The sequence below is a fragment of the Colossoma macropomum genome, unplaced genomic scaffold, assembly GCF_904425465.1.
Source record: "Colossoma macropomum unplaced genomic scaffold, Colossoma_macropomum, whole genome shotgun sequence".
Lineage (NCBI taxonomy): Eukaryota > Metazoa > Chordata > Actinopteri > Characiformes > Serrasalmidae > Colossoma > Colossoma macropomum.
The window spans coordinates 31,234,638-31,252,782 of NW_023494791.1; the positions used below are offsets into that span (position 1 = coordinate 31,234,638).

An 18,145-nucleotide genomic window follows, 5' to 3' on the forward strand; every position below is an offset into this window, starting at 1 on the left:
TAATTTTCTTCAAAATTATTGTCTCTGTCTTAAGCTTTAGTTGATTGTGAATGGGCTACGGACCATAGCCATAGAACTCACATTCTAGATGTTAATCGTCTTAGCTAAATGAAAGAAGCTTGAGAATAAGACCACAGACAGATAAACAAACAGAATTTCTTGGTACAATTATAAGGATTTTATGTCAGGGGAGATGATGTTAGGCCTTGGCAATTTCTTATCAATCGTGGAGACTAATCAGGGATTTATCATTTTCTCAATCCTTAAGTGTTCGTTTTAGTTCCTTGACTTTTGCCCTTTGTATCAAAATCATGCCCAAGATTTCATTATTTTTGATACAATTTGGCAGGGTACCATTGGCCTGGGCCTGGGCCATAGTTCTCCCAAAAAAATGATCTGCTGTATTCTAAGGTGTTTTATGTTCACCAGAGGACACTCGGCCTAGGCCTAAGAGCTGCCATTCCACGTTTCATTCATGACAGTCTCATTGGCTTGTTGTTCGTAAGCAGTATCCTTGCCTGGGTTTCAGAGCTGCATTTACAATTTCTTTTCAACTATCTGAACAGGTTGGGGTTTTGGTCCAAAAACCGAATACCTTCAAGCTCCCATACCAATATTAGAGTCACTGTAATTAAGGGTTGGGTATTTTTATACTGGGCCCATGACCTTTGGCTCATAGCTCAGATGAAATGTTTTCTTTAAGGCTAAAAGTCTGGGTCATGATTATTATGTCTTGTCTTCACCTAATGAATTCCCTATTCAACTGTAATAGGATAGAGGCCTCTGGGCCTGTGTTTAAGAGCTCATGTGCCATCTTACTCTTTCAAAATGAAATGGCTCATATTGGGTACTGGCTCCGAGAATTCATTGCAATTTCTTTTCGTCCTTGGCCTCAGTTAAGAAGTGCAGTGATAAGACCATAGGCTTTGCCCTCCGAATGACTATTTGAATATTGTAGTTCCTGTTCTAAGAGGTTGGGTCTTGGCCGTCTCCTAAGGGATTTTGTGTTGGTGATACAATGTTGGGACTTGGCCTCTGAACTCCTATTGCAAATTTTGTTCTTTAGAGTCCAAATGGCTGGCTCATGCTAATAGAACTTTGGAAGGGTGTTAGGTCTTTTTTTGTTTTTTTAACATTATTATCCCTGTCTTAAGGTTTAGTTCATTGTTAATGGGCTACGGACCAGAGTCTTAGAACACAAATCCTAGATTTTAATCTTTCTCAGCTAAACGAAAGAAGCTTGAGAACAAGACCCTTGGACAGGGCTTCAGATAAACAAACAAAATTTCTTGGTACTATTATAAGGATTTTATGTCAGGGGAGATGCTGTTAGGCCTTGGCTCCTGAACAAATTTTGTTCAAAAGTACCCATGACCCAGACTTTTACTGTGTAAAGATTAAAAATTTGAAGAGGAGCCAAAGCTTAACATCATCTCCCACGACATAAAATCTTTATAATAGTACAATGAAATTTTGTTTGGTTATCTGAAGCCCAGGGTCTTGTTCTCAAGCTTCTTTTGTTGACATAAGAAAGATTTCAATCTAGGATTTTTGTCCTCAGGCTCTGGTCCATAGCCCACTAACAAAGAACCAAACCTTAAGACGGGGACAACAAGGTTGACATGAAAGACCTAACATCCAGGCAAAGTTCCAGTAGCATGAGCCAGCCATTTGGACTCTAAAGAATAAAACTTGGATTAGCAGCTCTGACGCCAGGTCCCAGCACCATATCACCAAGACAAAATCCCTCAGAATAAGGCCAAGACACAACCTCTTATAATAGGAAGTATAACATTTGAATGGTAATTTGGAGTCCATAGCCCAGGGTCTTATAACTGCACTTCTGAACGGAGGCCAAGTAGGAAAAGAAACTGCAGAATAGGGAATTAGTATTGTGAAGACGAGACCAAGTAACCATGACACAGACATTTAGGCTTAAAAAAATATTTAATCTGAGCTTTTTGCTTTTTTTTTTTAACATTATTATCACTGTCTTAAGGTTTAGTTAATTGTTAATGGGCTACGGACCAGAGTCTTAGAACACAAATCCTAGATTTTAATCTTTCTCAGCTAGTCTCCACGACTGATAAGAAATTGCAATGAAAATACTAATGCCCAAGGAAAGAACAAGTACTCATGACCCAAACTTTTACTGTGTGAAGTTTAAAATGTGAAAATGAGCCAAGGCTTAATGTTATCTCCTCAAACATAAAATCGTTATAATAGTAAAATGAAATTTTGCTTGGTTATCTGACGCCCAGGCCCAGGGTCTTGTTCTCAAGCTTCTTTTGTTGACGTAAGAAAGATTTAAATCTAGAATTTGTGTCCTCAGGCTCTGGTCCATAGCCCACTAACACAGAACCAAACCTTAAGACAGGGACACTAAAATTTGACATGAAAGACCTAACATCCAGGCAAAGTTCCAGTAGTACGAGACATCCATTTGGACTGTAAAGAATAAAATTTGGATTAGGAGCTCTGAGGCCAGGTCCCAGCACAATATCCCCAACACATATTCCCTTAGAATAAGGCCCAGACCTAACCTCTTAGCATAGGAAGTATAATATTTGAATAAAAAGTTGGAAGCTAAAGCCCAGGGTCTTATAAGTGAACTTCTTAACTGAGGCCAAGTATGAAAAAAAATTGCAAAGAAATTTCTGAGCCAATACCCAATATGAGCCATTTCATTTTCAAAGAGTCAGATGGGACATGAACTCTTAAACACAGGCCCAGAGGCCTCTATCCTAATACAATACAATAGGGAATTAATATTGTGAAGACAAGACCTAATAATCATCTCCCATACTTATAGGTTTAAAACAACATTTAATCTTAGCGTTGAGCCAAAAGTCATGGGCCCACTATAAAATCCCCAACCCTTAAGTACAGTGAATATAATATTGGAATGGGAGCTTCAAGTCGTAGGGTTTTTGAACCAAAATCCCAACCTGTTCAGACAGTTGAAAGGACATTGTGAATGCAACTCTGAAACCCAGGCACGGATCTGCTACCAAAGACAAAGCCATTGAGACTGTCAAGAATCAAATATGGGATGGATGCTCTTAGGCCTAGGCCTAGTGTCCTCTCATGAACATAAAACACCTTAGAATATAGCAAGTCAGCTAAGGCCCAGGCCCAGGCCAAGCGTACCCTTCCAAATGGCATCGAAATAATGAAATCTGGGGCATGATTTTGATGCAATAGCCAAGGACCTAAAACCAAGACTTCAGGATAGAGAATATAATAAATCCCTGATTAGTCTCCACGATTAATACGAAATTGCAATGAAATTATTAAAGCCCAAGGAAAGAAAAAATAGACTTTTAGTGTCGAAATATTAAGAATTTGAACAGGTGCCAAGGCCTAACATCATCTGAACTGACATAAAAACCTTATAATCGTACCAAGAAATTTTCTTTGTTTATTTGAAGCCCAGGCCCAGGGTCTTGTTCTCAAGCATCTTCCGTTTAGCTAAGAAAGATTCAAGTCTATGATTTGTGTTCTAAGGCTCTGGTACGCAGCCCTTTGACAATGAACTAAACCTTATGTTGAAAAGAAAGACCTAACACCCTTCCAAAGTTCCAGCAGCATGAGCCAGCCATTTGGACTCAAACTCCCTTTGAATAAGACCAGGACCCATGAATTATGAAGTTGTGGATTTAGGCGGTTCTCTACACTGAAAAGGCGTTTCTAGTACTCCACAAGTGCTAAAACTATATAGAAAGCCTAAAATCGCTATGCAGTGCTCTCTAAACCTGAACTCATTATAAAGATCAGAAACAGACATTTCTGCAATAACATACCATATCTCTCCAAAGCAACTGAACTATAATCCAATTTGTGGGAGGTCGAATGCTAAAGCATTAACTAGGAAGACCAAAGCTGTACAATATTGACCTCGTCCTTATGTACTCTAGCATACAATGAAAAGACGTTTATTGCACTCCTCAAGCGCTCCATCGCTTTGGAAAAGCCAGGAGCGCTATTCATTGTTCTCTTAACGTGAAGACACCATAAAGCTTAAAAACAGACATTTCTGCCAAAAAAAACTTTTTATATATAATGGAAGACCTTAAATCACATTTTCTTAATTAAAAATATGACTACTTTAACTTTGGTGACTACATCTGTACAATCGTGAAGTTGTGTATTTAGATGGTTCTTCACACTGAAAAGGCATTTCCAGCGCTCCTCAAGCGCTAAAATGCTTTAGAAAGGCTAGAATCGCTGTGCAGTATTCTATTAACGTGAACTCATTATAATGATCAAAAACAGACATTTCTCCAATAAAATACATTTAATATGCAATGGAACAGACAATAAATTACATTGTATAAAGAACAAATATGATCACTTCACTTGGGTGACTGCACCTGTACAATCATAAAGTTGAGGTATTCGGCATTTCTTCACACTGAAAAGGCGTTTGCGGCACTCCTCAAGTGTTCAAACACTATAGAAATGCTGGAAGCGCTATGCGGTACTCTCTTAACGTGAACTCATTATAATGATTTTCCACAGACATTTCTGCCATAAAATATGCTTTGTATGTAATGGAACAGACCTGTTATCAAGTTTTCTTATGAAAAACTATGACTACCTTAACTTGGGTGACTACACCTGTACAATCATGAAGTCGTGGTTTTAGGTGTTTCTTCCCCAGATAGCAAAAATCAGTCTGGCCACTTCTGGCCCAAATGCCACATACCAAGCATGAATCTCCTCGGCCCAGACTCAGTTTGAATCTAGGCCCAATTCTGGCCCAAATGCTCGGCTCACATTCGGGCCAAGTGCCGCATACAAGTATTTATTAGATCGGCCCACGTCAGGCCCCAACGACTGGCCCCAAAGACTGGCCCCAACGGCTGGCCCGTGCAAAATACCATATGCTGTGATATTCAACAATCCCCTGGAGAACCACTGCTCTGCACATTTGAGTGTCTTCCCTGCTCTAACTCACCCACTTCAACAAAGGAAAGTTTTGTTAATGAGATGATTAGTTGGGATCACAAGTGTAGAGAGTAGGGAAAACACGGAGGGAGCAGGGAAGGCTCCAGGACCAGGGTTGGGAAACACTACTCTACAATCTAAAATATAAAATTACATTTTAAGGAATTTGTGTAGTGTTACAGCTTAAAACATGTAAAAGTCACCTATTTAATCAATAATCATCACACACCACATGAAATCACACGCCTGTTTGCTTTGTGTAACCAACAACCATGACAAGAAAGTGCGCTTTTCAAAACATTACATTTTATTACAGTTCTTTGAGAACAGCATGTGAACAGACAACTGCTTCTTATTTATTCTCCTTTTTGTTATTAGTTATGCTCCTAGCAACCTACAGCACTTGAGTTTTGTCTACTCCCTCCTCACCCCACCTGATCCAGCTCATGAAGGAGTTGATAATCAGTTGATGAGCAGAATCAGGTGTTGGGTAGTAAACAGGTGAAACTGCAGTGGAGCATAATTAGACATTTAACATTAACATTTACAAAAAAAAATCCACTTCTGATACTCACTTTGCAGAAAATGTAGAAAATATCCCTACATGGCATCAACTAGCAGGCCTCCCTGCACCCCTGGTAATAGGCAGTCGATTTGCCCCTGCTTTTTCAAATTTTCTCTTCCACCTTGGATGGTACAGCAGTTATATTCTGGTGCCTAAATGCACCCAAATGTTACTGCAATGCCATTTAATGTGAAATGGAAACTTAAAAAAAAGCTAACATTAGCCTTAAGTTTATCAACCAGACTGATAAACCAGAAAACCTGGCCACACGTTCAATTAAACACTCTCTTCAGGTCATGTATTAAGATATTGTAAGCAAGACCAGGGTATATATTGCTCTGCTTTACCCCATGTGCTAATGTAAGAATAGCTACTCTTGGGCCCCATTCTTCAGATAAAGCCATTTTTGCTGAGTGTGCTGCTGGTACTGACCCGATGGGATGCCTGACAGGTGAAAATCTATCCATCCATCCATCCATCCATCCATCCATCCATCATCTAAACCGCTTATCCTTCTGGGTCATGGTGGGGTGCTGGAACCTATCCCAGCTGTCATTGGGCGGAAGGCAGGATACACCCTGGACAGGTCACCAGTCCATCGCAGGGCAGACAGACAGACATACACATTCACTCACACCTAGGGGCAATGTAGCCTGACTGCATGTTTTTGGACTGTGGGAGGAAACCCACACAGACACGGGGAGAACAGGCAAACTCCACACAGAAATGACCCTGGTCACCCGGCCGGGAATCGAACCCAGGCCCTTGCATCAAATGCATTTTCAAAATCATTTTGCCACAGAATGAGTGCAGTAGGCAAGAATATCTCATTGCAAATATTGAATGTCTCATTGCATTAGTTCCATTTGTACATTTGAATTTTGCTCTCTTTCTAGCTTGGACTTCTCTTTAATAATGCAAATTCAAAAGCATTATTAGACAGTGAAGATGCATATAAGGTAAATTACATTGTAATTATCATTTTGACACCAGTCATATGAAGCATAACTATGCAACTCTAAAAATACATTTTAATTTAAATAAAAGCTACTCATGTCAGTACTAGTGTACCAAATGACAAGTTAAAATAGCTGAATTGAATTTGAACTGCATATATATATATATATATATATATATATATATATATATATATATATATATATATATATATATATATATATATATAGACAATTTATCAAAATCTAAGGCTTCATAAATCAGCCTTAGTAGTTTTAGTAAAATGCTGTTTGTTCCCTTCGCTCTCCCGTCCTGATCAGCACTGATCTGCTGCTTAGACCTCTATCTTCAGCTGACATGCTTTTAATATTAACTGATTTATTTAAAGTGCTTAAAAAATCCAAATATTATATAATGTAATATTGTAGGCCTGGGAGATATCTAAAAATTCTCAATGTCTGCTGTAGTTTTAGTTTATATGCTTTTGTAAACATTAACTGTTTTAATGAAAATCTTTCATAAAACCACATATTAAATAATCTTTTGAAAACTACTTCACCTGTCGTTTTAATAGATGTTACTGCAAACATCTGCTCATAAACTTCTGGTGCAGATTTATGGCGACTTGCATGCTAATCACACTCCAAAGCCATTCCCACGTGCTTTACATATTAGTAAAAAGCAAGCTTTTTTTCCATTGTTATAGTAGAGTTTTCATTACTCAATTAACCACCAACCGACTTGAGCTGTACAGAAAAAAAGGGCAATTTACTGTTGCCTACCTGCTTTTAAAGGCCCCATGATAGAGCTGGACAGTGACTGCCCACTTTTTAGCAGCTCTGGTTATGAAAGTAAAAATCTCATTAATTTCCTCCACAGACATTTTTTAAAATCCTTAAATAAAGAGTTTCAAGCACTCAAGCAAACCAGTCACTTGCGAGACAAATCATGACTTACAAACCACTGTGAAAGTTTTCAACCAATCAAGTTCACTCCTTTTGTCACCTACTTTTGCAATTTTCTTTATATTTTCTCTTCAGTGTTTTTGTAGATATTACGCTTTTATATTGTAGACAGTATAGCCTTATGCACATATAATACTCATTGATTTGGCACCAAAGGACAAATATTATCACTGAAAGGGAGCCTGAAGGGTGGAGAAAGTTTGATGCTGCGTTAATGTGTGGAATAAAGGGGATTTTTGTTGATCTGTGTGGAGTTCATGATGTTTGTCCCTCCACAGGCCTGTACTCGCCGTCTTTCTAACTCTGACAGAACCGATCACCTGCCCCCTCACACAAATTACGTTCCACTACACTCTGATGACTCGCCGGACTCTGATTTTCAGTCTGAGCTCTCTTCTCCTCTGTATCCCTAAAAAACTCATCATATCCGACAGTGAAACCGCGCTGCTGCTGATCGCTGACAGACGCCGCTGTGCTTCGTGCTTTTCTGGCGCTAAACCACACTGTTTAAATCGCCATGGTAACAGCGATGTCTCTGATTGGTGGAGCTCTCTTTAGGACGTATGGGTAATGTATTTTTTTTACGAGAAATAAGGGACTAAAACGCGATTTTTCGGAAAGGAAGCTGAAACCGGACTGATTCGTAGCTTTAAATGGAGCATACCATCATCTCACAATCTCGTAGCTCAATTGGCTTGATAAAAATCTAATTCCCTATGGTGATTATGAATGGGATTTTTGTTTCCAGAACCAGACTGTTCTCAGCTCTATAACTTAATGTTTCAACAGTAACAGTGAATAAAACATTATGGGTATATATTATTTAATATTACTTGTTACCTTTTCCTGAACCTGTTTCCCGGGCGAAAACGAGGATAAGAGGATCTTTCTCTCCTGCGCTGGTGCTAGCTTCTTTAGGGTAATGCCCAGTCACTTTCGCCTGCTCTTTTACCGCATCAAGTCACACTGAAGCAAGTATAAGTTCTAAAGCACGTCGGCATTTATTTTCGGTTCATGCACTCAAGCTAAACTTAAGGTAAAGTAAAATAAACAGAGGGAAGAGGGAAGAGCTATGTGGTATGTAAAGCTAGCATTACAGAACGTAGCAGAGAGAATTAACAGTCAGCTAGTCCCCTCTAGTTCTGTCGGTTATTTTTCCAACATGGCGATGATTATCTTTTACGCATAGTCCTATTGCCCTATAGATAAATAATACACACACACACACACACACACACACACACACACACAATACATGGCTCACCTTACCCCACTGCGTTTTCAGGCTAGTTCATCATCTGTGAACACAGAAAGTATTCAAATGTCTAGCAGTTCTTTTTCAACATTTTACAAACCAATAGATTAAGTACTTTTTTTATCACCCAAGACAATTCAAGTGACCTGCCCTGTGATGCGTGGAGTTATTAGTCTTTTCATTTTCTAGCCGACTTAGCTAGGAACAGCTAACAGCTAATTAGCTATAAAATTTGTGTTACAGGAATTAATCTGTCAATAAGAAAATATTAATGAACATTAACAAATATTTAATAGAAGGAAGGCTGAAGTAGCTAGCTAATGAACTGTATCGTATCGTAAGGTATAACTTCATGTTGCTTTTAGCTAGCTTAAGTAGCTAGGTACCTAGCTAGCTAACATTAACTTCACTGTAAAATGCCTGGAAATACAAAATGGATTTCTGCATTTTTGCGCCATTATGGTAACGTTAGCTAGCGAATCTCGATGTGATAACCCTTATAAATAAATTAGAAACCTTTAAAACTAAGTATTTACAGAAATCGTGCTGCAATGTGTGTGGATAATGCCAACTAGCGTTAGCTAACGCAGCTAAGTTATATGCTATTCAAAGGACTTAGTAAGTTAACCTTTTAATACAAAGCTTTTAATTAATTTTTGCTAATATTAGATCCCTATTAGAAACTGTTTACAGTAATCTAAAGTCATTTTAACTTATGACATAACCATAATTAAACTTACTGAAAATTATGAAGCAGCCTCTCTTGAAAGGGGGAATTCCAATGAAGGTGGGGTCTTATCTGCGTTTTCGCGCCAATGACGCATCATCAGTGCTATTTTTTGTATAAGCAGTGATTAAATAACCTTTTCCAAACAAATCCTTATTAGTTTACGACATTTTATTAGAATAAAATACAACATTGCAGTATTTCTTTCTTAATAATTCGGTGAGGACTTAATATCACTGCGATTGCAGACAGGCTGAATCTCAAATGGCTCCTTACTCCCTGTATAGTGCACTATATCAGTTAAGCAATTTTGACTTCTTCAAGTAAACAGTGCACTACATGTGCACACCTGCCAGAATACCAACTGGCTCTTTGCAAGACATATTATGCACTGCTTGGTTTCAGTAGCCGTTATTTCAAGACCTACATAGTGCACTGTGCAGGCACCAGGAAGCCATTTGAGATTTATCCATAATCGATACGAACCTATATAGTGCATGTTTGGGTCAGATGAGCACGTATGGGAACTGGCCCGAGCTCATTTTGCCGACTCTCCAGACGCCGATTGTAACGTGCACTCGGTCCGAACCTATAAATACTTATTTGGGCCGTATCGGCAGATATGGGAATCGGCCCAAGCCCCTTTTGCTGACTCTCCAGACACTGAGTGTAACGTGCACTCGGCCCGATCCTATAAATACTCAATTGGGCCGTATCAGCAGATATGGGAATCGGCCCGAGCTCCTTTTGCCAACTGCCGAATGTCACCCGCAACTGCCCCGAGCCTATGAATGCACACCTGGGCCGCGTCAATACATACGGAAATCGGCCCGAGCCCCATTTGCGAGCTCTTCGGTTGCTGAGCGTTTATATGTAAGGGAACAAACCGTAAATTACATTTTCTTCAGATAAAATATGACTACGTTAACTTGCGTGACTACACCGGTACAATCATGAAGTCGTGGTTTTAGGCGGTTCTTTACGCTGAAAAGGCGTTTCCAGCACTCCACAAGCGCTAAAACGCTTTAGAAAGGCTAGAAACGCTATGCAGTATAATCTTAACGTGAACTCATTACAGTGATCCGAAACAGACAATTCTGCACTAAAGCATTCACTTGGGTGAACAAATACGTACAATCAAGAAATAGTAGTTTTAGGCGTTTGTTAACACGGAAAAGCACGCTTTAGACAAGCTAGAAGCTTACATAAGGAACATGTCCGTATTGTACAGGTTTGGTGTACTTTAGTGTTCTTTCTCATTAATATTTGATTATAGGTCAGTTGCTTTGGAGACAAAGGGTATGTTATTGCAGAAGTTTCTCTTGCTGATCATTATAATACCTTCATGTTAAGAGAATACTGCATTGCTCTTCTGGCTTTTTTAAAGCGTTCGGGCGCTTATGCAGTGCATTACACGCCTTTTCTGTGTAAATAAACGCCTTAAACTACGATTTCGTGATTGTCTTGGTTACTCAAAGTAATACTTTAGTGTTACGTCTCAAGAAAATGTGATTTACGCATTGTTCCATTACGCAAAAAGTGTGTTTTATTGAAGAAATTTCTGTGTCTGATCAGTGTAATCAGTTCAGGTTAATAGAATACTGCACAGCGTTGCTAGCCTTTCTAAAGCGTTTAAGCAATTCTGGAGTGCTGGAAATGCCTTTCCAGTGTGAAGAACAGCCTAAAACCATCAGTTCATTATTGTAAAGGCGTAGTCACTCAAGTGAAAGTAGTCATATTTTTTCCGGAAAATATGTGATTTACTATCTGTTACATTACATATAAAGGGTATTTTATGGCAGAAATGTCAGTTTATATTCATTATGTTGTCCTCACGTTAAGAGAATACTGAATAGCGCTCCTGGCTTTTGCTAAGTGTCTGGGCGCTTGTGGAGTGCAGTAAATGCCTTTTCAGTATAAACAAACGCCGAAAACCACTACTTCATGATTGTACAGGTGTGGTCACCCAAGTTAAAGTAGTCATATTTTTTCTCAAGAAAATGTGATTTACTGCCTGGTCAAAACGATATAAAGAATATTTTACAGCAGTAATGTATGTTTAGAAACATTAGAATGAGTTCACGTTAAGACAATACTGCCTAGCGTTTCCAGGCTTTCTAAAGCGTCAGAGCGCTTGTGGAGTGCTGCAACCGCTTTTTCAGAGTGAAGAAGCGCCTAAATCCACGAGTTCATGATTGTACAGGTTTAGTCACTAAATTAAAAGTAGTCTTATATTTCCCTAAGGATATGTGATTTATTGTCTGTTCCCACACATATTATAGATTATTCATGTCAGAAATGTCTGTTTTATAAACATTATAATGAGTTCACGTTAAGACAATACTGTATAGCGTTACCAGCCTTTCTAAAGCATCTGGGCGCTTGCGGAGTGCTGCAAACGCCTTTTCAGTGTGAAGAAGCGCCTAAATCCACGACTTCATGATTGTACATGTTTAGTCACCAAATTTAAAGTAGTCATACTTTTCCTTAAGGATATGTGATTTACTGTCTGTTCCCACACATATTAACGTCTATTAATGTCAGAAATGTCTGTTTATAAACATTATAATGACCACGTTAAGACAATACTGTTTATCGTTACGAGCCTTTCTAAAGCGTCTGAGCGCTTGCGGAGTGCTGGAAACAACTTGTCAATGTGAAGAAGCCGGTTTAGTCACCAAACTTAAAGCAGTCATAATTTTCCTTAAGGATATGTGATTTTCTGTCTGTTCCCACACATATTATAGATTGTTCATGTCAGAAATGTCTGTTGTATAATATTATAATGAGTTCACGTTAATGCGATACTGTACAGCGTTACCAGCCTTTTTAAAGCCTCTGGGCACTTGCGGAGTGCTGGAAACGCCTTTTTCAGAGTGAAGAAGAGCCTAAATCCACGACTTCGTGGTTGTACAGGTGTAGTCACCCAAGTTAAAATAGTCATATTTTTTCATAAGAAAATGTGATTTCCTGTCTTTTCCAACACAAATAAACGATATTTTATGGGAAAAATTGCTGTTTATAATCGTTATAATGAGTCCACGTTAAGAGAATACTGCATAGCGTTTCCAGCCTTTCTAAAGCGTCTGAGCGCTGGTGGAGCGCTGGAAACGCCTTATCAGTGTGAGGAAGCGCCTAAATCCACGACTTTATGATTGTACAGGTTTAGTCACCAAATTTAAAGTAGTCATAATTTTCCTTAAGGATATGTGCTTCACTGTCTGTTCCCACACATGTAAAGGACTATTCATGTCAGAAATGTCTGTTATAGTCATTATAATGAGTTGACGTTAAGACAATACTGGATAGCGTTTCCAGGCTTTCTAAAGCGTCTGAGCGCTTGCGGAGTGCTGGAAACGCCTTCTCAGTGTAAAGAAGCGTCTAAATCCACGACTTCATGATTGTACAGGTGTAGTCACCCACGTTAAATTAGCCATATTTTTTCTCAAGAAAACGTTTTTTACTGTCTGTTCCCACGCATATAAAGGATATTTTATGGCAGAAATTACTGTTTATAAGCATTGTAATGAGTTCTCGTTAAGAGAACACGGCATAGCGTTTGAAGCCTTTCTAAAGCTTCTGAGCGCTTGTGGAGCGTTGGAAACGACTTGTCAATGTGAAGACGCGCCTAAATCCACGACTTCATGATTGTACAGGTTCAGTCACCAAATTTAAAGTAGTCAAAATTTTCTTTAAGGATATGTGATTTACTTTCTGTTCCCACACATATTACAGATTATTCAAGTCAGAAATGTCTGTTTTATAAACATTAGAATTAGTTCACGTTAAGACAATACTGTATAGCGTTACAAGCCTTTCTAAAGCGTCTAAGCGCTTTCGGAGTGCTGGAAACGCCTTTTCTACAGTGAAGAAGCGCCTAAATCCACGACTTCCTGACTGTAGAGATGTAGTCTCCCAAGTTGAAATAGTTTTATATTTTCTTAAGAAAATGTAATTTACTGTCCATTCCCACACATATAAAGGATATTTTATGGCAGAAATGGCTGTTTATAATCAGTATAATGAGTTCACGTTAAGAGAACACTACATAGCGTTCCCAGCCTTTCTAAAGCTTCTGAGCGCTGGTGGAGTGATGGAAACACCTTTTCAGAGTGAAGAAGCGCCTACATCCACGACTTCATGATTGTACATGTGTGGTCACCCAAGTTAAACTAGCCACATTTTTTCTTAAGAAAATTTGATTTCCTGTCTGTTCCCACACAAATAAACGATATGTTATAGCGGAAATGGCTGTCAATAATCATTATAATAAGTTGACTTTTAGAGAACAGGGCATAGCGTTTCCAGCCTTTCTAAAGCTTCTGAGCGCTTGTGGAGTGCTGGAAACGCCTTTTATTGTGAAGAAGCGCCTAAATCCACGACAGGTGTAGTCACCCAAGTTAAAATAGTCAAATTTTTTCTCAGGAAAATTGAATGTACTCTCTGTTCCCATACATATAAAGGATATTTTAAGGCAGACATGGCTGTTTATAATCATTATAATGAGTTCACGTCAAGACAATACTCCGTAGCGTTTCCAGCCTTTCTAAAGCTTCAGAGAGCTTGCGGAGTGCGGGAAACGCCTTTTCAGTGTGAAGAAACGCCTGAAACTTCAACATTGTACAGGTGTATTCACCCAAGTTAAAGTAGTCATATTTTCTTAGGAAAATGTGATTTACTCTTTGTTCTGTCACATATAAGGAGTATTTCATGGCAGAAATATCTGGTTATAATCATTATAATGAGTTTACTTTAATATAATACTGTATAGCGTTTCTAGCCTTTCTAAATGGAGTTATGGCATAACTGAAGTTTGAGGAAAGACCACGCCTTAACTCCTCCTTCCCAATTTCAGCTTCCTATAAATACCACTCCTTCACTCCTCCCACTCGTGACGAAATTTCGCACCGACCCGGCTTCGTGCTGCTTACCTGCTATCATCTCGTCCTCATGGACCTCGACATTGTCGCTTCCGATGACGACCTCTTTAGAGAAAGCCAGCACCTTTCCTCCCAGGGATCCGCGCGTCCTGCACCCAGGCTCAGGTCCGTCGTCGCGGTTCCCAACACGCCTGCTGCCTCGGCTTCCTCCGGCTCCTCGTCTCGCCACGCCGGCTCTCGTACGGCGCGCAGCGTCTCCCGAAAGAGCCGGCGTTCGCCCCCGGATCCCCCGCCCGCTCCGGCGCAGTCTCCGCGCACGCGACGCGGCCGTCGAGAGCCGAGGATTCCCGCGACTCCCCCGGATCCGGCGCTCCCGCGCCCCTCCTGCTCTAAATCTAGACCTCCGTCTATCTCCGATTGGACCGTTGCTAAACTGCAGAAGGTCCTTAGGGACCGGCACGTTTATTTCGCCCGCACGGCACCTAAGGCAGAGCTTTTCTCCCTGTACGTGCAGTCTCTCGGGAGTAAACAGCGCCTGCCTTCCGCTGCTAAGGCGCACCCTGATCGCGTCACCTTCCCCACGGCCCCGGCGCGTGATGACGTCACCGACTCCCCGGACGCCCCCTCGTCTGATGTGCCGCCCTCCGCTGGATGTCCCGGACCCGCTACCAGGCAGCCTGCCTCCGTTGCTGGCCCTGCCAGCACTGTCGTCGCCCCCATTGCATGCCTTGCTTCTGTTTTTTCTCGGCTCTCTCCCCCTATATTTTCCCAGCCTTTTTCTGCCCCACCTTTGGATATGTCTCTTCCTTCTTCTCAGCTTCCTCCTTTATCATCCCAACCCCTCCCTTTATCATCCCAACCCCTCCCTTTATCATCCCAGCCCCTCCCCCTTTCTTCGTACCTGTTTCCTCCTTCTTTTATGACGTTCCCTGCTTGCCCTTCTGCCTCGTTTTCTCATCTCATCCCAGGTCTCCAGTCGCAGTCACTGCCAGCCCAGCCTCGGCCCCTCCTCGCCGACTCCTCGTTTTCCCTCTACACCGCTCCTCCTGCTGTCCCACCCAGTGAGGCCCGCCTTTTCAATCCACCTCTCGTCTCTTCTGCCCTGCGTGCACGGATCCTCCAAGGTGCGGACGTCAGTCTCTCTTCATTACTTCACCCTTCCGCTGCCTCCGGTGCTCCCCGTACAATCGACGCCGGCGATGTTTCTCTCACCCTCAAGTGTGCCGATCCTCGCACCTCTAAGGTCCTCACCGCTCCTGAGTTCGCACTCGCTTTTTCCATCTACCGTGATGTACTCTGCTCAGCCTTCCCATCGCGGCGTCAGGAGCTGGATGACTATCTTTCTATCATCTTGGACCTCGCCGTTCGATTTGGAGGGTCGGGCTTCTACGATTACCATCGTCTGTTCTCGGCCCGTGCGTCTGCCCGTCTTCAGCAGTGGAACATGTCTACATATTGGGGCTACCTGGACCTTGAGCTCTACTGTCGCGTTTTTGCTGGTCGTACTGCTCTCTCCTGTGAGCTCTGCGGTTGCTCGTCTCACCCCGCTTCCTCCTGCAATCTCGTTGCTCCGCCCCCTCCCGCTCCCCGCACTGCCGTACCCTCAGCTCCTACGGCAGCCCCCGCCCCTATCTTTACGACTTCCAGTTCCCGCGATAGCCGCGGGCGGCGTTTGCTTTTCCTCGGGGGACGGATGGTTTGTAATAATTTCAACTCCGCTGGTTGTTTTTCCTCTTCGTGCAAGTTCCTCCACGTCTGCTCTCATTGTGGCCAGGCTCATTCTAGATCGGGATGTCCCCTTCACCCTCCTAAGTTTGGGCCCAAATGACTACTTTGGCGTCTTTCTACCCCCGTCAATGTCCCTGCTCTCGCTGCTGACCTCTCCCTCCATCCTGATCATTCTTTCGTCTCGTATTTGCTGGACGGCCTCATCTTTGGCTTTTCTCCTGGACTCGCTGTGCTTCCTGCCTCATCCCTTTCATGTCGCAACCTCCTCTCCGCTCTGTCTGAGCCTGATGTTGTGTCTTCTCTTTTAGCCAAGGAAGTTTTGGAGGGTTTCATGATCGGCCCTTTCGCTTCTGCTCCCTTCTCCACCTATTGCGTCAATCCTATTGGCGTCGCCACTCGTAAATACTCCGGCAAGAAACGCCTCATCATTGATTTGTCTGCCCCTCACGGCTCTTCAGAACCATCCATCAACAGCCTCGTGCCTAGCTCTGATTTCTCTCTTCACTACGCTACCGTGGACAATGCTATATCGCTCATCAAGCAGGCCGGCCGTGGAGCTTGGCTTGCCAAGGCTGACATTGTCTCGGCTTTTAAGATCCTCCCTCTGCACCCTGATTTTTGGCATCTGTTCGGAGTTTGCTGGGATGGCAGATTTTACTTTGCAGTTCGACTCGCCTTCGGATGCAAAAGCAGCCCCAAGATTTTCGACACTCTGGCCGAAGCCTTGTGTTGGATCTTGCTGAATGTTTGCAGACTACCCTACGTGCTTCACCTCCTCGATGACTTCCTCGTGGCGGTCCCCCCTTCCTCCCCGCCTGCGTATGGCCTCCGCACCCTCTCCTCTGCATTTCAGCGTCTCGGTATCCCCCTCTCTCCGGAGAAGACATTGGGTCCATCTACCTCTCTTGAGTTCCTTGGCATTCAGCTGGACTCAGTCTTGTTTCAGGCTTCCCTTCCACCCGATAAGCTGGATTGCATTGCTACTGCCCTGTCAGAATTTGTGCTGCAGCCTCAATGCTCGAAGCTCCAGCTCCTCTCTCTTCTTGGGCATCTCAATTACGCAATTCGAATAATACCTCAAGGTCGCTCTTTTATCTCCCACCTCCTCAGCATTGCCTCCTCGGTTCCCTCACTTCAACACCGCCTCTCCTTGGACGACGCATGTATCTCGGAACTCCGCTTCTGGCTCTTCCTCCTTCAGCAATGGAATGGCATCTCTTTCTTCCACGAAGACGCTATCCTAGTCCCTGAAGATCTGCAACTATTCACTGATGCTGCTCCCTCGATAGGCTTCGGCGGCTTCTATGGCGGCCGCTGGTTCGCTTCTCAATGGCCTCCGGAGTTTGCTTCACTTTCATTTGAATCAGGTGATTCCTCTGCCTTGTGGGAACTCAACCCGGTCGTCATAGCCGCACTCCTTTGGGGACACGAATGGACACGACAAGTGATCCTTATCCACTCCGACAACTCTGCTGTTGTTCATGATAAACAAAGGACGATCTAAATCCCTGACACTCATGCCATTCTTACGTCGCCTGACTTGGCACTCAATCAAACATCAATTTATTCTTCGAGCCATTCACATCCCAGGCCATTCAAATGCTATTGCTGATTCTCTCTCTCGTTTTCAATTTCAGAAATTCAAAGCCTTGGCACCTCAAGCAGAGCCTCATCTGACACCAATTCCTCCATTTTCAGACTCAATCCTCCAACTGACCAGCAGTTCTTTCAGCTCCTCCTCCAAGCTCAAGAAATAATCTTAAGCGCAGTTGCCCCTCGTACCCTGTCAACCTATTGGTCCGGATGGAAATCTTTCCAGCGCTTCCACGCACTCCACAGCATTCCGTTCCCTTCAGACAATCTGTCAACGACAGCTGCTTACCTCACATTTGCCAGTTCATATTTAGCCATTCGCTCTTCCACCTTAAAAGTCTATTTAGCCGGGATCAATTTCTTTACAAAGCTTATCAACGGAACCCAACACACAACAGCTAACCACCCTCAGATTATACTTTTACTAAAAGGAATCCAAAGAAATGAACCTCGCCTTCCACCACGCCAGCTGCCCTTAACCTCTGACATACTCCACCACTGCATTCAGACACTCCGTGCTGGTCT

At 42.3% G+C, this 18,145-nt stretch overlaps 1 pseudogene; it reads left to right on the forward strand.

Moving 5' to 3' along the window:
• Window positions 1-16,253: 16,253 nt before the first annotated feature.
• On the forward strand, window positions 16,254-17,784 carry LOC118811078 (annotated as a pseudogene).
• The last annotated feature ends 361 nt before the right edge of the window (window positions 17,785-18,145 follow it).